The 23,647-nt window shown below is 38.5% G+C and overlaps 1 pseudogene; it reads left to right on the forward strand.

Annotated features, from left to right (window-relative positions):
- The first annotated feature begins 14,973 nt into the window (after positions 1–14,973).
- LOC130844461 (elongation factor 1-alpha 1-like) lies at positions 14,974–16,377 on the forward strand (annotated as a pseudogene).
- Positions 16,378–23,647: the final 7,270 nt, after the last annotated feature.

The following is a 23,647-nucleotide window of genomic DNA, read 5'->3' on the forward strand; positions in this document are numbered from 1 at the left end:
TACAAATAACTCAGTTTCATTCCTTTTTATGGCTAAGTAATATTCCATTGTATATATGTGCCACATCTTCTTTATCCATTCCTCTACTGATGGGCATTTAGGTTGCTTCCACATCCTGGCTATTGTAAATAGTGCTGCAGTGAACATTGTGGTACATGTATCTTTTTGAATTATGGTTTTCTCAGGGTATATTCCCAGTAGTGGGATTGTTGGGTCATACGGTAGTTCTATTTTTCGTTTTTTAAGGAACCTCCAAACTGTTTTCCACAGTGGCTGTACCAACTTACATTCCCACCAACAGTGCAGGAGACTTCCCTTTTCTCCACACCCTCTCCAACATTTGTTGTTTCTAGATTTTTTGATGATGGCCATTCTGACCGGTGTGAGGTGATACCTCATTGTGGCTTTGATTTGCATTTCTCTAATGATTAGTGATGTTGAGCATCTTTTCATGTGTTTGTTGGCCATCTATATGTCTTCTTTGGAGAAATGTCTATTTAGGTCTTCTGCCCATTTGTGGATTGGGTAATTTGCTTTTTTGGTATTAAGCTGTGAGCTGTGTGTATATTTTAGAGATTAATCCTTTGTCTGTTGCTTCGTTGGCAAGTATTTTCTCCCATTCTGAGGGTTGCCTTTTAGTCTTGTTTATGGTTTCTTTCACTGTGCAAAAGCTTTTAATGGGCACCTTATCTTTGACAAAGGAGGCAAGAATATACAATGGAAAAAAGATAGCCTCTTCAATAAGTGGTGCTGGGAAAGTTGGACAGCAACATGTAAAAGAATGAAATTAGAACACTTCTTAACACCATACACAAAAATAAACTCAAAATGGATTATAGACCTAAATGTAAGGCCAGACACTATAAAACTCCTAGAGGAAAACATAGGCAGAACACTCTATGACATCCATCAAAGCAAGATCCTTTTCACCCACCTCCTAGAATCATGGAAATAAAATCAAGAATAAACAAATGGGACCTAATGAACCTTAAAAGCTTTTGCACAATGAAAGAAACCAGATATACTTTAGAATCTCTCAGTTGACATCCACAAAATAACATGCTGGCATTTTAACAGGGATTGCATTGAAACTATAGATCAAGTTATGAAGAACCAACATCTTGACAAAATTGAGTTTTTCCCATCAATGAACATGAAATATCTCTACACTTTAGTTCTTTTTTATTTGTTTCATCAGAGTTTTGTAGTTTTCCTCATATAGATCTTGTATGTATTTTGTTAGATTTACACCTAAGGATTTAAATTTTTTGAGTGTTAGTGTAAATGGTAATATCTTTTTAATTTAAAATTCTACTTGTTTATTGCTGGGATAAGGAAAGTGTTAACCCTTTGTACATTAACCTCATATCTTGCAAACTTGCTGTAATACCTTAGTTCCAGAAATTTTTTTGTTAATTCTTTTGAATTTTCTGTATAGACAATCATGTCATCTATGAACAAAGATAGTTTTATTTCTTCTTTTCCATTCTGTATAACTTTTACTTCCCTTTTTTGGTGTTATTGAATTATCTAGATCTTCTGGTATGATGTTGAAAAGGAGCGGTGAGAGAGGCCATCTGCCCTGTTGCTGCTTTTAGTGGAAAAGCTTAGTTTCTCATCCTTAAGTATAAGGTTTAGCTGTCGATGTTGTGTAGATGTTCTTTATCAAGTTGAGAGTGTTCCCCTCTATTCCTAGTTTGCCAGAAGTTTTGATCAGAATGAGTATTGGATTTTGTCAAATACTTTTTCTGTATCTATTGATTATGATTATGTGATTTTTCTACTTTAGCCTGTTGATGTGATAGATTACATTAATGGATTTCCAAATGGTAAACCAACTTTGCATACCTGGGATAAAGTTCACATGGTCATGGTGTATAATTATTTTTACACACTTTTGGTTTTGATTTGCTAATATTTTGTTGAGGATTTTTGCGTTTGTGCTCATGAGAGATATTAGTCTGTAGTTTTCTTTTAAAGACCATCTGGTTTTGGTTTTAGGGTAGTACTGGCCTCATATAATGAGTTAGGAGGTTTCCCCTCTGCACGTATCTTCTGGAAGAGATTGTATAGAATTGGCATAATTTCTTCCTTAAATGTTTGAATTCACCAGTGAAACTATCTGGACGTGCTGCTTTCTGTTTTGAAATGTTATTAATTATTGATTCAATTTCTTTAATAGATACAGGCCTATTCAGAGTCTTTTTCTGTTTGTGTGAGTTTTGGCAGATGTGTCTTTCAAGGAATTACTCCATTTAATCTAGGTTATCAAATTTGTGGACATAGGGTTGTTCATAGTATTCCTTGACTCTACTTCTAATATCCATGGGATCTGTAGTAATGTCCCTCTTTTATTTTGGGTCTTACTAATTTGTGTTTTCTATCTTTTGTTCTTAGTTAGACTGGCTAGAGGCTTATCAACTCCATTGATCTTTTCAAAGAACTAGTTTTTTTTTTTTTTAATTGAAGCATAATTGACCTACAACACTATATTAGTTCCAGGTGCACAACATAGTGATTTGATATCTTTGTACATTAGAAAATGTTTACTATGATATGTCTAGTTATGATATATCACCATACAAAGATATTACAATATTACTGGTTATATTCCTCATGCTGTACATTTCATCCTCATGACTCATTTATATTGTAACTGGAAGTTTATACCTCTTGATCTCCTTTACCTATTTCACTCAAACTACCACTCCCTACCTTATTTCTTCTCACTATTTCTTCTTTGTATCTGAGTCTGTTTCTATTTTGTCCATTTTTTCATTTGCTTTGCTTTTTAGATTCTACATATAAGTTAAAATCTTACATCATTTTTCTTTCTCTGCCTGACTTATTTCATTTAGCATAATAACCTCTAGGTCAATCCATGTTGTCACATCAAAATCTCAAAAGATTTCATTCTTTTTTATGGCTAAGTAATATTCCACTGTGTATACTATACCACATCTTTATCCATTTATCTATCAGCAGACACTTAGGTTGTTTCCATATCTTACCTCTTGTAAGTAATGCTGCAGTAAACACAAGGATGCATATATCTTTTCTAATTAGTGTTTTTGTTTTTAGAAAAATACCCAAAGTGGAATTGCTGGATCATATGGTAGTTCTATTTTTAATTTTTTGAGGAAACTCCACATTGTTTTCCAGTTTGTACCATCAAACAGTGCACAAGGGTTCCCTTTTCTCCACATCCTTACCAACATTTGTTATTTCTTGTCTTTTTGTAATAGCCATTCTGACAGGTGTGAGGTGATATCTCATTGTGGTTTTGATTTACATTTCCCTGATATTTAGTCTTTTCATGTATCTATTGGCTGTGTGTATGTCTTTGGGAAAATGTCCATTCAGATCCTCTGCCAATTTTTCAATTGGATTGTTAGTTTTTTTTGGTGTTGGGTTATATGAGTTCTTTGTATATACTAGATATTAACCCCTTATTGGATATTATTTGCAAATACCTTCTCCTATTCAGCATGCTGTTTTTTCATTTTGTTAAAAGTTTCCTTTGCTATACAAAAGCTTTTTGGTTTGATGTAGTCCTGTGTGTTTATTTTTACCTTTGTTTTCCTTGCCTGAAGACACACATCCAAAAAAATATTGCTAAGACCAAAGAGTGTACTGACTATGTTTTTCTAGAAGTTTTATGTTTTCAGATCTTACATTTAATCCATTTTGAGTTTTTTTTATGGTGTGAGAAAGTAGTCCAGTTTGATTCTTTTGCATGGAACTCTCTAGTTTATCCAACACAAATTATTGGAAACACTATCTTTTCCCCACTGTATGTTCTTGCCTACTTTGTCATAGAGTAACTGCTCATAAAAGTGTGTGTTTAGTTCTGGGATCTCTATTCTGTTCTAATGATTTATGTGTCTGTTTTTGTGCCAGTACCATACTGTTTCGATGACTGTAGCTTTGTAATAGTATAGTTTGAGATCAGGGAGCATGATACCTCCAGCTGTTTGTTCTTCTTTATCAAGATTGTTTTGACTATTCTGTGTCTTCTATGTTTTTTTATTTTAGAACTATCTATTGCAGTTCTGTGAAAAATGTCTTTGGTATTTTGAAAGAGATTGCACTGAATCTGCAGATTGCCTTGGGTAGTATGGTCATTTTTAACAACATTAATTCTTCCAGTTCATGAACACAGTGTATCTTTCCACACAAAAGAGCTGAATAGCCAAAACAATCCTGATAAAGAAGAGCAAAGTTGGAGGTATCATGGTCCCTGATTTCAAACTATACTAAAAAGCTACCATCATCAAAACAGTATAGTAAAGGATGATCTTTTCAATAAATTGTTCCAGGTCAATTGAATATCCATATGAAAAAATAATGTGACTTGACACTTACCTCATACCATACATAAAAATTAATTCCATATGAATTGCATACCTAAATGTGAAGAAAAAACAATTAGCCTTCTAGAAGAAACATGAGAACCATTTCATGACCCATGCAAAAAAAGATGGAAAAAGCATGTGTTGGCATGAATGTGGAGCAACAGCAAATTTCATACATTCTTGATGTTAGCATAAATTGGTCCAACCACTTCGTTTAGAATACTGTTTGGCAGAGTCTACTAAAGCCAAACACATGCATATCCTATGACCCAGCAATTCTACTCCTACATATATATCTGTCAGAAATGTGTAGATATACTCACCAAAAAACACATGCTAGAATATTCATAGCACTAATCATAATAGTCCTAAGCTGGAAACTAAATACCTGTTAAAAGTGGTGTGGCGGAGCATGGAGGACTGGAGAGAAAAGATGGCGGCGAAGTAGAGAGACGTGGAGTGCATCCCTCTCCACAGATGCATTGGGAATGCACAGAAGGACGCAGTAATAACCACAGAGAACCAGCTGAACACCAGCAGACGGCCTCAGACACCAGAAAGGACCGAGGGGAGCCCGACACAGCCGGTAGGGAGGCATCTACGAAGGCTCAAAGAGGGTGAAGCGGCGGAGCTGTGGCAGACGGGAGGGAGTGAGAAACATACGGAGGGTCCGCAGCGCAGCTCAGCGTTCCCGGACCGAGACATCGATCCGCGGCTGAACGGAGGGTCCGGGAGCGGGAGTGTGGGAACCAGAGAGCTGGTTCAGGGTGAGAAACATTGTTGCTGGTAGGGTGACGGACCGAGAGGACAGGAGGGAGGAGGTCCGCGGAGAGGAGTGCCCATCCCAGAGAGCTGCCCGGCCATGATGGCGGCTGGAGGCTGCAGGCTCACAGGCGGGGGGCGGGGAGCCGCACGTATAGCCTCTCTCTCTCTTTCGGTGCCTCTGCAACAGGCAGTGGAGAGACGCTCTGTGGGCCAACTAAGGCACTCAGGGATAACAAGCACCCTCAGGCACTCGGGCGGGGCTAGATTAAAACCCCTTGCAACGCCAGCAGCAGGGAGGCTGCCGAGAGAAAACAACAACAACAACAACAACAGCAACAACAACAACAAAAAACCCCGAGAGAGGCCCAACTCTAAGACTTTCTGTTTATGCCTGAGCCACTAGTGTCCCTCTGCAACAGGCACCTCCAAGCCTGACTGAAACAACAGTGCGCCACTGCTCACTCACTCCCAGGAGAAGGAGCCACTATTGTACCCTCTCCCTCCCCACACACTGACGCTTACAGACAAACAATAAAGGAACCTCTGCTGGTCACAGAATAATGCAAAAAAGTGGTGTGGCTAAATAAGATGAGACACAATAAAATACTGTGCAACAATGAGAATCAATTACCTATAACTATATGTAGTATGGATGAATCTTCCAAATACAATATAAAGGAAAATAAAACTATAGTTGACCCATGAACAACATGGGGGTTAACCCATGTATAACTTATAGGTGACCCTCTATATCCATGGTTCCTCTGCATCTGCAGATTCAACCAACCACGGACTGTGTAGTACTATACTATTTACTATTGGAAAATATCTGCATATAAGTTAACCCATAGTTCAAATCAGTGTTGTTCAAGGGTCAACTGTATAATACACCATATAACATACTATATGATTTCATGCATGCAAAGTACAAAAAAAAAAAAAAAAGCAACACTAATCTATGTTCTCAGATGTCAGGATAGTGATTACCCTGAAAGGTTCAAGACTATAATGAAGCTGAGAGGGCTTTGGGGGTCCCGGCATTGTTCTCTTTCTTGATTGGAATCCTGATTTCATGAGTATGACCAGATCTTGGTATTTCTTTAGGTTTTTTGCATGCAATATTGCACTTTTCTGTATGTACACTAGTTATCAATAGAAAGTTAAAAAAAATGTTTTCACAGCATGGATGTGTCATAATTTATTCAAACATTTGTGTATTTATTGGTCATTCAATTTGTTTCAGCTTTTTTCATCTATAAATAATGTTAAATAAACATCTCCATATGTTTTATACATGTTGGTCTCCTTTTAAAAAATAAATCCTTCATATATTCAGTGGTTGAAGTCTCCACATTAATATATATTGTGATATTTCTTTCAAAAAAAGCTGTAAAAACTCAGATTTTCATTTTCACTAGCAATGTTTATATTTTTCCTCTTATATTCTTATTAGAATTTTTTGTGTCTTTTTTTCAGTTTGTATATTGAGTTCTTATCTTCACTTACAATTGATTGTCATTTTGCTTTCCTATATGTTGCAAATACTTTTCCTAATATAGCTACTCTACATTGAATTTGTTTATAGTTAGACTTCTGATAAAATTTATGGTGATTTAAAATATGTCCACAAATACTCCAATACCATTCCCTTGAAGAGATGGAGTTTAATTCCTCTATCCTTCAGCATGGACTGGACTTTAATGACTTCCTTTTAATGAATAGAATGTGGCAAAGTGACAGTGTATGACTTCTGATACTAGGTTATGAAAGGCATTGCACCCTTCTCTTCCTCTCTTTAATCCTTCACACTGGAGGAAGTCCGCTATCATGTGGTAAGGAAACTCAAGCAGCCCTGTGAAGAGGTCCACATGGTAAGGAGCTGAGGCCCCCAGCCAACAAGCTTGTGTGTCAACTTTCATGGAAGTGGATTTTCTGACCCCAGTCAAGCCATGTGACTATAGTCCCGGCCAATGGCTTGACCTCAAGGCCACCCAGCTAAGACACTCCCAAAACCTGGCCTTCAGAAGATATGTGAGATAAATACTTGCCTACTTAAACTTTTGAATGTTGTGGTAAATATTTTTATAACAGATAAGTAATACACATTTTAAAAATTTTCATTGTTAAACACAATATGTGCAAAGAGGTAAACAAAACATAGATGTACAATTTAACAAATTATTATAAAGCAAGCATTGATGTAATTACTACCCAGTTTAAGAAATAAAAAGTTACAGATCCCCGAAAAGCACATGAATGTTCTTTCATGATTAAAACCCTCTTGTTCCAGTTTATGTGCAATCACAATCTTGATCTTCATGATGATCATCTCTCTGCTTAGCTTTATGATTTTGTCTCCTATGTTTACATCTCTAAACAATACATTTTAGTTTTGCTTATTTCTGAGCTGCATATAAATGGAATCTATGCCCTAACACCATACACAAAAATAAACTCAAAATGGATTAAAGACCTAAATGTAAGACCTAAATGTAAGAGTTTATAAAACCTCTTAGAGGAAAACATAGGAAGAACACTCAGCAAGATCTTTCCACCTCCTAGAGTAATGGAAATAAAAATAAAAATAAACAAGTGGGACCTAATGAAACTTAAAAGCTTTTACACAGCAAAGGAAACTACAAACAAGATGAAAAGACAATCCTCAGAATGGGAGAAAATATTTGCAAACAAATCAACAGGCAAAGGATTAATCTCCAGAATACATAAACAGTTCATTCAGCTCAATATCAAAGAAACAAACAACCCAACCAAAAGATGGGCTAAAGACCTAAATAGGCATTTCTCCAAAGAAGACATACAGGTAGCCAAGAGGCACATGAAAAGCAGCTCAACATCACTAATTATTAGAGAAATGCAAATCAAACTACAGTGAGGTATCACCTGACACCAGTTAGAATGGGCATCATCAGAAAATCTACAAACCATAAATGCTGGAGAGCATGTGGAGAAAAGGGAACCCTCTTGCAATGTTGGTGGAAATGTAAATTGATACAGCCACTATGGAGAACAGTATGGAGGTTCCTTAAAAAACTAAAAATGGAATTACCATATGACCCAACAATCCCATTACTGGGATTAAATCCCAGAGAAAACCATAATTCAAAAAGATACATGCACTAAATGTTCATTGCAGCACTATTTACAATAGCCAGGTCATGGAAGCAACCTAAATGTCCATCAACAGATGAATGGATAAAGAAAATGTGGTACATATATATAATGGAATATTACTCAGCCATAAAAATGAATGAAATTGGGACATTTGTAGAGACATGGATGGACATAGAGACTGTCATACAGACTGAAGTAAGTCAGAAAGAGAAAAACAAATATATATTAACGCATATATGCAGAATCTAGAAAAATGGTACAGATCAACTGGTTTGCAAGGCAGAAATAGAGACACAGATGTAGAGAGCCAACATATGGACAGCAAGGGGGGAAAGCAGGGGGGTGGGTTGGGGCAGGATGAATTGGGGGATTGGGATTGCCATATATACATTACTAATAAGAAAAAAAATATCAAATTGTACACTTTAAATATATGCAGCTTATTGTATGTCAACTATATCTCAATAAATACAATTTTATAAATAAATACTCTATGTCAACTATATCTCAGAAAATGGAATCTCTGGAATCATAGATTTACTTTTTTATGTCTTGCTTCTTCTATTCAACCTTTTGTAACATTCATCAGTGTTGTTACACGTAACTGTAGTTTATTTGCATTGCTGTAGAACATTTCTGCTGTATGACTCTACTGCAGTATATTTATCCATTCTACTACTATGAATACTTGGGGTGTTTTCTAATTTGGGACTACTCTGCTTTCTTTCATGACCAATCTTGTTCATATTGTCATGGTTCTCATGTGCAAGAGCTTCTCAAAGTTATATATTCCTGGGAGTAATGATATGGATATCACCACTTTACCATTTAATAACAACTTGTTTTCCAAAGGGATGGATTAATATGCACTGCCTCCAATGCTGAATGAGTTCTTGTTGTGACATATCCTCAACAACACTCATAACTCTAAAGGTTTTGAATGTTTGCCACTCTGAGGGGATAGAGTGGTATCTCCCCATGGTTTAATATGGACTTCCTTGAATAATAATGATTTTAAGTAAATTTTCATATCATTTTGGCTATTTTTATTTCTTCTATTATGAAGTACCACCTATTTTCTATTCGTTGCCTGCCTTCTTATTGAATCAGAGATTTAAAATTGTATGTTTAAATTTAGAATATATATATGTATATACATTTTAATCTTTTGTTGTTTATATCCTTAGAAAATATTTTCTGACACTCCTTACTTTATCTTTTCAATTTTTAAAGTGTTTTAATGTACAGAACTTTTATATTTTAATGTAGTTAAATTATAAATCTGTTCTTTATGGGTAGTTATTTTATTACTGATTTAAGCAATCATACCACAAAGTGAAAAAAATAAAATAAAATTATATTACTCTATATGTTCCCTCTTCTAAATGTTTTATAGTTTACTTCACACATGTCATGGAATTAATTCTTGCCTATGGTTTGAGGAAGGAATACAGTTTTTCTTCTATAAGGATACCTGATTATCCTTGCACTATTTATTTAAAAAGTTGTCCTTTCCTTGAAATTTTTTAATCTAGTTAAAGGTTTGTAAATTTTATCTTTAAAAATCACCTCTTAGTTTTATTAATTTTTTGTATTATTTTCTTGCTCTCTATTTCATTTATCTTTGCTCCGACCTCTGTTATTTCCTTCCTTCTGCTAACTTTGGGCTGGTTTGTTCTTTTTCCAGGTCCTTGAGGTGTAAAGTTGGGTTGTTTGAGCTATTTCTTCTTTCTTAATGTAAGTGTAAACCATAACCTCATAAATCTCACTCTTAGAACTACTTATGCTGTATCCCACAAGTTTTGGTATGCTGTTTCCATTCTCATTTGTTTCAAGATACATTTTCATGCTCCTTTTGACTTTGTCTTTGATCCACTGGTTGTTCATTATTATGTTTTTTCATTTCCACATATTTGTGATTTTCTAGTTTTCCTTCTGTTATTGATTTCTAGTTTCATACCACTGTGGTTAGAAAAGATAATTGGTTTGATTTCAGTCTTCTTGAATTTGCCAAGATTTGATTTGTGACTTAACATGTGATATATCCTGGAGAATATTCCATGGGCATTTGGGAGAAAGCATATCCTGCTGCTATTGGATTGAATGCTCTGTATATGTCTGTTCCTTCCTCTTAGTCTAAAGTATAGGTCAAGTCCAATGTTTCTTTATTGATTCCCTGCCTGGATCATGAATTCTTCGTAGAAAGTAGGGTACTGAATTCCCCTAATATTATTATATTATTGTCTATTTCTCACTTCAGATCTGTTAGGATTTACTTAATTCATTTGGGTGCTCCAGTACTGGGTGCATACATTTACAATTGTTATATTTTCTTGATGAACTGATGCCTTCATTATTATATAATGTCCTTCTTTGTCTCTTGTTACAGCTTTTGAGTGAAAGAGTATTTTGTCTGACATAAGTATAGCTACTGTTGCTTTTTTTAATTTCTATTGACCTGAAATACTTTTTTCCTTTCCTCACTTGAAATCTATATATCCTTAAAGCTGAAGTGAGTCTCTGGCAGTAGCATAGAGTTGGGTCTTCTTTTTACATCCACTTGGACACTCTATGCCTTTGATTGGATAATTTAATCCATTTACATTTAGAGTAATTGTTGGTAGCTAAGGACTTACTAATGCCATGTTATTAACTTTCTCTGGCTGATTTGTAGTTCCCTTGTTCTTTTCTTCTTCTCTTGCTGTCTTCTTTTGTGAACTGATGATTTTCCATAGCATATGATTTTTGTTCCAAATTTATTTATTTACTTACTTATTTATTTATATATATATATATATATATATATATATATATATATTATTTTTGGCTGCACTGGGTCTTAGTTGCAGCATGCAGGATATTTGTTGTGGTGTGCAGGATCTTCTGTTGCAGTGCGTGGGCTCTTGGCTGTGGTGCATGGGCTTCTCTCTAGTTGTGGCATGCAGGTTTTCTCTCTTGTTGAGGAGCATGGGCTCAGTAGTTGTGGTGCACAGGCTTAGTTGTCCCATGGCATGTGGGATCTTAGTTCCCTGACCAGGGATGGAACCCGCGTCCCCTGCATTGGAAGGCAGATTCTTAACCCCTGGACAACCAGGGAAGTCCTGCATAAGCTTTGATTTTCTTCTCTTTAGCTTATGTATATCTCTGCAGGTATTTGCTTTGTGATTATCATGAAGGCCTACATAAAACATCTTATAGATGTAACAATATACTTTTAGCTGGTAACAACTTAAGTTCAAGCACATAGAAAAACTCTACCTTTTATTTCCCCTCTTTTGTTTTTGATGTCACAATTTACCCATTTTTATATTGTGTATTCATTAACAAATTGTTGTAGTTATAGTTATTTTTATTTATTTAAAAAAATATTTATTTATTTGGCTGCACCAGGTCTCAGTTGCAGCATGTGGGATCTTTTTTTTAGTTGCAATATGCGGGATATTTGTTGCAATGTGCAGGATCTTTAGTTACGGCATGTGAACTCTTAGTTGCGGCATGCATGCAGCATCTAGTTCCCCGACCAGGGATCGCACCCGGGCCCTCTGCACTGGGAGCATGGAGTCTTACCCACTGCACCACCAGGGAAGTCCCTCTAGTTACTTTTAATATTCTTATCCTTTAACCATTATACTAGATTTAAGTGGTTGTTAACACATTACCATAATACAGTATTAGAGTATTCTGTATTTGACTATACTCTTATTTTTACCAGCGTGTTCATATATTCATATGTTTTCTTATTATTCACTAACATCCTTTCATTTCAGCTTGAAGAACTCCTTTTAGTATTTCTTGTAAGGCAGGTCTAGTGGTGATGAACTCACTTAGCTCTTGTTTGGGAACATCTTTATCCTTCATATCTGAAGGATAATTTTGCTGTATAAAGTAGTGTTGATTGGTAGGTTTTTTTCTTTCAATGCTTTGAATATACTGTCCTACTCTTTACTGGCCTGTAGGCTTCTGAAAAATCTGCTAGTAGCTTTATAGGAGTTCCTTTGTAGGTGATACACTTCTTTTCTCTTTCTTCTGTTAAAATTCTCTTTGTCTTTGATTTTTGACAGTTTTATTATAATGTGTTTGGAGACCTTTTTGAGTTGAATTTGTTTGGGGACCTATGATATTCATGGACTTGAATGGCCAAATCTCTTCCCAAGATTCGGGAAGTTCTCAGCCATTATATTTTTAAATAAGCATTCTGACCCTTTCTCCTTCTCTTCTCCTTCTGGGATTCCAGTAATGCTCAGATGCTTCTCCTGATGGTATCCTATAATTCATGTGTGCTTTCTTCACTCTTTTTTATCTTTTACTTTTACTTGTTCTCCTCTGATTGAATAATTTCAAAGATCCTGTCTTCTCCTTCACAAATCAGATTCTTTCTTCTGCTTGATCTATTTTGTTGTCAGTGTTCTCAATTTCATGTTTCATTTCATTTATTGTATTCTTTAGCCCCAGAATTTTAAAAAAAAAATTGATTTCTAGCTCCTTGTTAAACTTCTCGTTTTGTTCATGTTGTTTTCTTGACTTCACTGAATTGTCTTTCTGTGTTTTCTTGTAGCTCATAGAGCTTCCTGAAAACAGCTATTTAAAATTATTTATAAGGTAAGTTACAGATCTCCACATTTTTAGAGTCAGTCACTGGAAGATTATTTTGATCCTTTGTTGATATCATGTTTCTTTGATTTTTCATGTTCCTTGAAGTCTTGTATTACTGTCTTCACATTTAAAGTAGCAGCCATGCCTCCAGTCTTTATTGTTTGACTTTGGAAGATAAATAACTTCCATCAGCCCTGCTAGTGTACTGAGGTTTTCTCAGACCTTCTAGGATATAGCTGCTCTGCACTTCTTGCTCCCACATTGTGGCAGAATTCTCAACTTGGGTGACTTCCTTTGATCCTGCAACACACCAGGCTGGGTGTTGATGGCTTCTCTTTTGTTTCCCAAAAGCAGTGCTAAAGCTCTAATTTGTGATCTCTCCCTTGCCCACAGATTTGGGCTGGCTTTCTGCACATGCTTACCAGCTGCCTGTCAAAGTTTGCTTGTTGCCATTGGAAGCTCACACAGGGAGCAAGCCACAGGGTATGGGTGAGATGCATGGTGTGCTGGGGATACTTGTGGGCCAGTCTGGGGGATCCATGGGCAAGGCATTCTCAGTGGCTCAGGGCAGGTTTCTTGCTGGAGTTCACAATGCAGTTAATAGGATCTACATCCCTTTACTGCCCACTGAAAGTCCAGTTTTCCTCTACTAGCCCCCAAGTTATGTAGCTCACTATTCAGTACCCTGAATGGGGCCAGAGAGAAATGGACCTCTTTAGCAGCATCCTGCATAGCTGGAGAAGCCAGGTGCTCACTCACATGCTCCCACTTTCCCCATAGAAGAAATCATGGGCTGAGAAAATCTGTCTCGAAACTGAGCTGTGCTGTCTTGGGAGAAGGTTTATGTGAGTAAAATCAATTGGTTCCTCTTACTCTCTCCGATGCACCCAGTCTCAGATTTCTCTTGCTCCAATGGTGTGCTACAACTTCTCCATTGGACTCCTGGACCTCTGCAAGGTCATTAGGGTTCTCCAAGGTCTTCTGTATTATGGCCAAGATGGAGCTGGAGCCAGTTTATGGGCCACTGCAAGATCCATAGGTGGTTCTGAGTTCTGTACTCCTGTTACCTGAGACCACAGTGAGCAAGACTCCTCTCAGGTCCTTTGCATATGGTGCTGGATCCCACAGCAACAACAAGGGTACTTTCGTCCATGAATGGATGTCAAGTTTTTGTTGTGGGAGGGGGTATGTGTAAGAGATATCTTATTCAGCCATTGTGCTGACATCACTCCGGTCTTAGCTCTTTGTATTGGCATATAAATTTTAGAATCAGATTGTCAAGTTCCAGAGAAAAAGTATGTTGAGATTTTGTTGGGATTACATTAAATATAGTTATTTATCTTCACCATTGAGCCTTTCGATCAAAAACAAAACAAATTCTGTATTTACTTAGGTCTTCTTTAATAGATCTAAGTAAAGATTTATAATTTTACCTGAAAAGATTGTACACACTTTGGTACACTTATTTCCAGGTACTTTTAACTTTGTTATTCCATTATAATTAATATCTATTTTATTTTATAATTTGCTGGTATGTAGAAACACAGACTTTTATCTTTTCATTTTTTTTATCCAGCAAAGTTGCTAAAATATCTTATCAATGTTAGTAGTTTATTGTAAGCTCATTTTGAATTTAGTACATACATTGTCATCTTATTTCCAAAAAGGATATACTGTTCTCTCATTTGTCCAATCACTATGCATTTAGTTTTATTTACCTTATTGCTCAGGCTCAGTTTTCCAATAAAAATGTTAAACAACAGAAGTAATAGTGGATTGTTTTGTTCCTGGTTGCAAAGGGGAAGATTTCAATGTTGCATCAGTAAGGATGCTTTGTGGTAGCTTTTTTTATAGGAACATTTATAAAATTAACAGTTACCTTTTATTTCTTGTTTGCTAAGACTTTCTATCAACATAAATGGATATGAATTCTAGTAAGTCATTTTTCTGGATCTTTTGAGGTCATATGATTTTTATCCTTTTATCCATTAAAGTGGTGACTTACATAGATAGATTTTCTAATCTTATACCAACCTTATATTCTTAGGATAAATTTGTCTTGACTATGATATATTGTCTATTTTTAAACTATATTATTGGACTTTCACAATAATTTTGCACCGGTGTCATGAAAACCACTGATAAACCTAAACTAAAATGGGAACGAGAAAGACATACCAACATCATCATCACTGGGCACATAGATTTGGGCAAGTCTACTGCTACTGGCCATCTGATCTACAAATGTGGGATTGACAAAAGAACTATCAGAAAATTTGAGAAGGAGGCTGCTGAGATAGAGAAGTGCTCCTTCACGTATTCCTGGGACTTGGATAAACTGAAAGCTGAATGTGAGCATGGTGTTACTATTGATATTTCCCTGTGGAAATTTGAGACCAGCAAGTGTTACGTGACCACCACTGACGTCCCAGGACACAGAGACTTTATGAAAAGCATGATTACAGGCACATCTCAGGCTGAGTGTGCTGTCCTGATAGTTGCTGCTGGTGATGGTGAAGTTGAAGCAAGTATCTCCAAGAATGGGCAGACCCATGAGCATGCACTTCTGGCTTCCACACTGAGTGAGAAACAATTAATTGTTGGTGTTAACAAAATGGGCTTCCACTGAGCCACCCTACAACCAGAAGAGATATGAGGAAATCATTAAAGATGTCAGCACCTACATAAAGAAAACTGGCTACAATCCTGATACAGCAGCATTTGTCCTAATTTCTGGTTGGAATGGTGACAGGATGCTGGAGACAAATGCTAACATGCCTTAGTTCAAAGGAGAGACACTCACATGTAAAGATGGCAATACCAGTGGAACCACACTGCTTAAAGCTCTGGATTGCACTGTCACCAACTCGTCCAACAGACAAGCCCTTGCTTCTGCCCCTCCAGGATGTCTACAAAATTGGTGGTATTGATACCGTTCCTGCAGGCTGAGTGGAGACTGGTGTTCTCAAATCTGGCAACGGTGGTCACCTTTGCTCCAATCAAAATAACAACTAAAGTCAAGTCTGTTGAAATGCACCATGAAGATTTGAGTGAAGCTCTTCCCGGGGACAGTGTGGATTTCAATGCCAAGGAGATGTCTGTTAAAGATGTTCATCATGGTGGTGCGGCTGATGACACCAAAAATGACCCACCAATGAAGGCAGCTCAGGTGATTATCCTAAACCATCCAGGTCAAATCAGTGCTGGATATGCATCTCTGCTGGCTTGCCACGCAGCTCACATTGCTTGCAGGTTTGCCAAGCTGAAGGAGAAGATAGATCATTGATCTGGAGAAAAGTTGGAAGATAGCCCCAAATTCTTGAAATGTGGTGACGCTGTCATTGTTGATATGGTTCCTGGCAAGCCCATGTGTGTTGAGAGCTTCTCTGACTATTCCCCGCCCCCAGGCTGTTTTGTTGTTTGTAACATGAGACAGACGATTGCTGTGTGTGTCATCAAAGAAGCGGACAAGAAGGCAGCTGGAGCTGGCAAGGTCACCAGTTGTGCCCAGAAAGGTCAGAAGGCTAAATGAATATTACCCTCAATACTGCTACTTCAGTCTTAATCAGAGGTGAAAGAATGGTCCCAGAACTGTTTGTCTCAATTGGCCATTTAAGTTTAATAGTAAAAGACTGGTTAATGATAACAATGCATTGTAAAGCCTTCAGAAGGAAAAGAGAATGTTTTGTGGACCATTTGTTTTCAACCCATAAGGTTCCCTCATGCCACCATGTATTTGATCCCCTCTCCTTGCCCTCAGACTCAAGAAACCACTGATTTCGTTTCTGTTCCTATAGTTTTGTGTTTTCAATAATGTCCTATACGTGGGATCATAGATATGTAGCCTTTGTGACTGGCTTCTTTCACTTAGCATAATACTTAATACTTTTAAGATTCATTCATGCTTGCGTGTATCAGAATTTTGTTCCTTTTTATTGTTCAGTAGTAGTCCACTGTGTAGATGAACCACAATTTGTTTATCCACTCCCCAGTTGATACACATTTGGGTTGTTCCTAGTCTCTATTATCAGTAAAGTTTCTATAAACATCCTTGCTCAAGCCTTTGGGTGGATATGGTGGTCACCCTGCAAAGGTATATTTGCCAAGTTTGCTTTGGATGTCGAGACTGATAATGCCACCCATACACCAAGGAAAGACTGAGTACATTATGAGGTTTCCTGGGGAGAGCAGGATAGCTACGAAACCATTCTAAAAATGGCTTGAAAGACGAAGGAAAGGAGCCAAGCTTGGAGTTTTTATGGTGGTTGTTGGGTGGGGCAAGGGTGAGAGTTCCAAGCATGGGCAGGGGCTTTTGTGGTTTAAGCCTCCCATGATCAAGGGAGAGAGCACCTGAGCTGAGGTCTTGTCTTCTTGCTCAGATGTGGACAGAGGGGAGGAGAGAGGTGTTAGGCTTAAAAGCTATCAAACATCAAAAGAACAACAACAAAAAGTTAGACTCCTACAGTGCATGTATAACTTCATAAGAAACTAGCAAACTCTTTTCCAAAGTGGATGTACCATTTTGCATCCACACCAGCAGTGTATGAGAGTTCCTGTTGTTCTACGTCCTTGTCAACGTTTGTCATTTTGGGGATTTTTTTTTCCTTTAAAATTTTTACCTATATTAGTAGTTGTGGTTTTAATTTTCATTTGCCCAGTGACTAGTGATCCTGAGCATTTTTCATGTGCTTATTTGCCATCTATATATCTTCTCTGCTAATTTTTGTGGAAACTCTCAACTCTGTTCAATTCTGTTTTTAATGAATATAGGACTATTCAAGTTCCCTGTTCCTTTTGGTGGGTAATCCTTTCCTAAGAATTTATCCATGTCATCCAAACTAAAAATTTACTAGCATATAACTATTCATATTTTCTGTTTTTCCTATTATTATAGTATCTTTAATGATGTCCCTTACTTTCCGAAAATTGGCTTTTTGTGATTTTTAAAAAAAAATGTTCATTAATCTTGCTAGGGAGTTGTCAATTTGTTAGTCTTGTCAAAGAACAAAATTTTAACCTTTGTTGTTCATTTTATTATGTACTTTTTCTATTTTATGAACTTACTGTTTTTATGATTTCATTTCCTGTTCTTTTATTATTTATTTTCCTTTTCTTTCTTTTTAACAGTTTTAGATGGATGGAGGCTCATTAATTTTCAGCCTTTTTTTCCCTCTGAATATAGACACATAAGACTATAAAATTTACATAATACTAGTTTAGCTGCATTCTGCAGATTTTGATAATATTTTTTCATCATTTAGTTCAAAAATTATCAAATTTCTCTTTCAGTGTATTCTTAGACATGGCTATTTTGTTGTATGCTTCTTAATTTCAAAACATATGGGAACTTCTGATTATATTTTTGTCACATACTTCTAAAATAATTTTATTATGGCCAGAGAACATAATTCATGTAATATTAGTTCCTTGACATTTATTGAGAGTTTATTTCCAAGTATATATTTTCTTTTTCTTTCTTTTCTTTTTTCCTTTCTTTCTTGTTTTCCTGTGTACTTGCAAAGAAAATATATTCTGTAGCTGTAGAAGTGATGTCCATGTTGGGATGGAAACTCTGTGTACCTTCTTAGATTCTCTATAACTCCTGCTTCTTTCTCTCTTGGTCAACGACGTACCTGAGATTAATTTCCCCTCTAGTACTTGGATGAAATACAATATCTTGTCATTTTACAAAAAGTAGATGACAGCCACCTTTCAACTTAAGCTATTCTCTGAAAACCAGAGAACCATATCTTCTGCAGCCACAGGGCAGGTTGCTGAAAATCGGGCTCAGGATCTGATTATAAAAGTGCCAGAGCTGCAAAAGAGACTAAATGTACAGTCTCAGCAGGTCTCATATAAAAATTAGGCCCAGACATGGAAAGAATAAGACTCTAAGATTTGGAGTTGGGATATTTGAGTGAACAATCTGAGAATCTTGAACCCACCCCCAAATTTCCCTGAGCTCTTCCTGATGGCAGAAACAGCCCCTTCCACATTATCAGGGATGATCAGCCTTACCTGAGGTGGATGCCTTGCAAGATGATGTTGGTTCTTCTCAGGGCCTACTCCTCATTACTTCTAGGGTTATATCAAGAGCCAGGTACCAGCAAAGCCCAGACTGAGAAATACAAACCCTGCCTCAGAAAAAAAAAAATGCCTTCATAGCAAAATAATTATAGGACCTGCCTAATAATAGGACCTGGGAGCATGCGTAAAAGTGGATCTTGGTGTAGGACAACGGAAGGCAGAATTTAAGACTGGAGACGACACTGACATAGGGCACTCATCTTTGAGGATTCTTACTGGGGTAAAAACACCTGAAGCCATCCTGGCAAGCTAAGGACCAGCAGGCTTGGAGTGGCAATCAAGGTGGTTTGACCTGCAGGATCTGAAGTGGTGGTTGATACATCACAATTCCCTAAATGGAGAGCCAACTAGGGCGCTAGTATACTTACATAAACAGAGAAAAGTGAGAATGTGTGAACTGTCTTCCACCTCAATGGAAAATTAAGGCCCCACACCCAGTTTCCAGACCTAAATGTACAGATCCAGAGCACCTGATTGAAAAGGTCAGTTCCACTTGAGTAAAGTGCCTGTAACTCCGTCACAAATATATGCAGTGAATATCCCCGCAATCCTTTCTCACAGGAACAATCTGTGACCATATGCCAGAGTAACCATGCCCCAAGCAAGGTCTAGGGCATGTCAGGATGTTTCCCCTCAGGTGAAGGACACGCTCCTGCACCTCAAATATCTGAACAGTAAAACAAAAACAACAGAAGGCACCTGGTGGGCCTCTTGGGCATTTGAATTTGGAGGAAACAAGTACCAAATTTTGAAATACTTCTCTGATTCAGTTATTGAATAACCCCAAAGGCTGCCAAATTTTTAGGGGCCTAAAGCAAGAGATGGCTGTACAATCAGATCCACAACCAGATCCTCGTTGTGGCACAAGTTTCCCTCTTTCTTGGTCATATAACCCAGCAGGTCAGATGATGCTAGAGATATCTAATGGGAAGGAATCTAGAAAGTTCCAATAGGGGAAAGTTTCAGTAGGGAGCCACAAAAAAGACCATTATAATTTGGGAGTAAATCTACACCCTCCACAGAAGAAAACCAGTCTTCATTTACAGAACATCTCTTGTGCCCTGGTAGCAACAAACCACCCCGTCACATGACACAAAGTGACAGTTGATACGAGTTATACCTCATGAGCTGGATGTGATCTATTCCAATGAATCATAAGATTTGGTGTGCACCGCAGTGATCTATTGTGCAAAAGTAGTGGCCCAGTTGGAGCTGAGCTTGGACAGGACCACACGGCCCAAGTAAATTACCCAGACTCCCACATCACCTGCCTCTGCTGCACTGCTGCCTCTCCCTCGACCAGCACCAGGCCTCATGGCCCTACAACTAGCCAGCACATGAGGAAAGGACTCAGGTGCAGATCCTAACTAGGTCGCCTCATTATGCGGGCTTTTGCTGAAAATGGTTGCCCGCTGCACTGCTGCCTCATCTCAGCACCACTTGGGGATATCCCTGAAAGACATATAAAAGGAGGTCCTTCACATGGGCCAAAATCAGAGTGGCTCAGTCATTCATTCATATGGAAAGAAAAGTGGTTGGAGGTACAGATATATGCTTTTGGCAGTGGCTAATGGCTTCGGCTTCTCAAGGGCTTGCAAGGATCAAAACTGAAGGTCTGAGGAAGAGGTATGTAAGTGGGTGAACAGTACGCAGATCTATTTTACCTAAAAGACCAACAGAGACCAATGCATTTCAGAGAAAGCTCTCAGTAGTCAGGAGGATGGGATGGTGGTCCTCTGGCTGCTAGGCAGACTCTTCTTACCAACCCAGTCCTTGAGCAAAGGGACCATGGACAGTGTAAAGGGTCACAGCTCAGCATGGACCCAACAACGTCTTCCTCTGTCAACACTGACGTAGTTGCTGACTGATGCTGAGCTCTTGACTTGGCACCATTAACCACAGGGCAGTGTTCTGGCCTCATGAACCCTGCCCATACTTCTGCCAGCATCACCCCCCAAACCTGCAGAATGCCTTATCCAGGTATCTTGCACAGTACTGCCTCAGAACAAAAGGACCCATTTTACATCAGAGGTGTGACAATGAGCCCATGACTATGGAATGCATTGACTTTGTCACTTGTCCATCATCAAGTAACTGGCCTGATACAACGGTGGGATGGCCTTACTGAAGGCTCAGCTAAGGTGCTGGCTGGGGGAGACAGCACTCAGTGACGTCTGGACACAATCTTCCAATGCAGGATGTGGTATGTACTCTGAACCAATGACCAATGATCGACAGTGTGACTATAGCTAGAATACACGAGTCTGAGAACCAACAGGTATAGCGGTGGGCCCTTTTATTATTACACCCAGCAGCCCACTTGTTTATTTTTTGTTTCCCATTCATGCCACCTTAGGCTCTCAGTGTTGTAGGCCCTAGTTCCTCTGGAGGTAGGAGTGGAGACAGTTCTTTCAGGAGTCACTGAAATTGTTCCTCTTCAGTGGAAGCTGTGATTACCACCTGAGTACTTTCTGTTCTTTTTCCATGGCCCAACAGGCAAAGAAAGGAATGACTATCATGATTAGGGTTATAACTGACAAACATCAGGGACTAGATTGCTGGTGTGTAATGTGAGTAGGGTGGCGTGTGTCTGGAACTGAGGTAAGTAGCTGGGCTATCTTTCTTATACCCAGAAATGACTTTCAATGAGCACGGGAAACAACCACAACCAACACCTTGGGGATGAAGGGCTGGGGCACCACACCAAGCAAACAACCCAGACTGTCCAAAGCACTCATTTGGGTGGAGGAAATCCAGCAGAGGGGACTCTACCTTGTTTCACTAACACTCTTGTCATAGGCTTCCGGATCAGAAATGGTCACCAGCTTGGGGTCTCCAATCCGACTTGTAGCGTAAGGATGTCTCCATTCTCAATAGAGGGGGCCTGGGGGACAGCAGGCCTCATTACAGTAGGAGGGTTGTATATAATGGGAGGACGTGAGTGGTACAAAGCGTGGACTGAGTTGGGACACAAACTTGTACACTTTCTCAAATTCCCTCAGCCATTCTCCTCTCTCCCTTGGTTGGCACCTCACCTGCACCAGGCTACTCCCACTTCTGGAGTTGGTTGAGGCACACTGCAGGGCAGATACGGTCTTCCCTCAGCCATCGAAGTGTTGGATGCTGCAAACTGGAAGTGCACAGGAGTCAGTCCCACAATGAGCTAGGACCTCAAAGAAGGACCCTCTCAGAATAAAGGTGTTTAGCATCTAAACCTACCCCTACTCCAGCCAATTGCAGGGAGTAACAGATAGGCAACCTTGGTGTTGACCAGAGCAGGAAACTGGGTGGGGGCAGAGTGGGGAGCTGAAAAACTGTGACCATGAACATGCACTGGATGGATGTGCACTACTGGAATGGCCAAAGACCTTCAGACTGTGAACAGGGTTGACACAGCCTCCGTCATTAGGGTCCTGTATCCCCATATGCCTGCAAACACTTGGCATCATGCATCTTCCTCTCCCCCGCCCCCATCCCCTGCCGCCAACCTTTTCTAACCAGCCTAATAAAGTGATGGGTCATTATTGTTTTATTTGCTTGTGATTATTAACGATTTTGAACATTTTATCTCATACTTCAGGATCTGGTTTGGTTTGTTCTGTAAATCACATTTCTTGGCAGTTGCTGTCAACATGGATGTATCTCTTTATTCTTTAGAAAAGCTTTGTTTTTTCTCCATAAAGTTTGTTAAAAATTACTCTGGGATATTATAGTTTCTGCTGTTATTGTGAATGGAATACTGTTCCTATCATATTTTCTAATTGTTAGTACACTGATTTTAAGAGGTAGATAACCTCTTCACCAGTCATGCAGAACTGTGCTTACTAATTCTACTGATTTTCTTAGTTTTCTAAAGGAGGTTGTACTGTTTAGAAATTATGGTAAATAAACCTCTTATCCTTTTAGAACTCAGTTTTGTCTTCTAAAAGTATTATATTTATTAGCACTTTCAGGGCGATACTTAATTATGCTGGTGATATCACCCTTACCGTGCTCCTAACACCAGCGAAAGTGTTCCCCATGATCATTATGCATGTTTGCTGTAATTTTTTTAGATTCCTTTATTGAGTTAAGAAAACTATCTTCTATCTCTATTTTATTGAGATTTTTATAATTTCTACTTAATTCGTCAATTATTTTAAATCGTGTGTGTGCACACACGTGTGTGTGTGTGTGTGTGTGTGTGTGTATTCAAAGGGACTCGATTAAAAAGGAATTATTGAATTATGGTTAGCAATTAGTATTTTGCAAATTGTTAAGACTTGACTTGTGGCCAGATACTAGGGAACTTTTTTTCCAATTAATACAGACTATCTTGGGCTACACCAGGAATGCATGGAAGATCTCACAGAGATGTGCCTGCTTCTGAAGGACTCAAGGAGGACCACTTAGGTCCTCACGCTCCTCCAGTGGCACAGTGCCCCCTGCATGCTGGAGAACAAGCCTTCAGGGCTTGGATCTAGAGGCTTGAAAGCATGGCGTACTTTCTAAGGGCCTCTTCCTGCAGCCATGGCACCACACCTCAGCAGGTCATGTTTTCCTAATGACAGCCCATCTGCCAGACTCAGGACTCACCCTCAGCAAGATTCACAAAATCCCCCAGAGCTTCCTGTGTTCCCATAAAGACTCCCTTACCAAGACTCTCCACACACCCAAAACAGGGATCCCTAGAGTTGCACATGTTCTCGGGTAGGGCTGCCATCCCCAGACATGAC

The sequence above is a fragment of the Hippopotamus amphibius genome, chromosome 2, assembly GCF_030028045.1.
Source record: "Hippopotamus amphibius kiboko isolate mHipAmp2 chromosome 2, mHipAmp2.hap2, whole genome shotgun sequence".
Taxonomy (NCBI): domain Eukaryota; kingdom Metazoa; phylum Chordata; class Mammalia; order Artiodactyla; family Hippopotamidae; genus Hippopotamus; species Hippopotamus amphibius.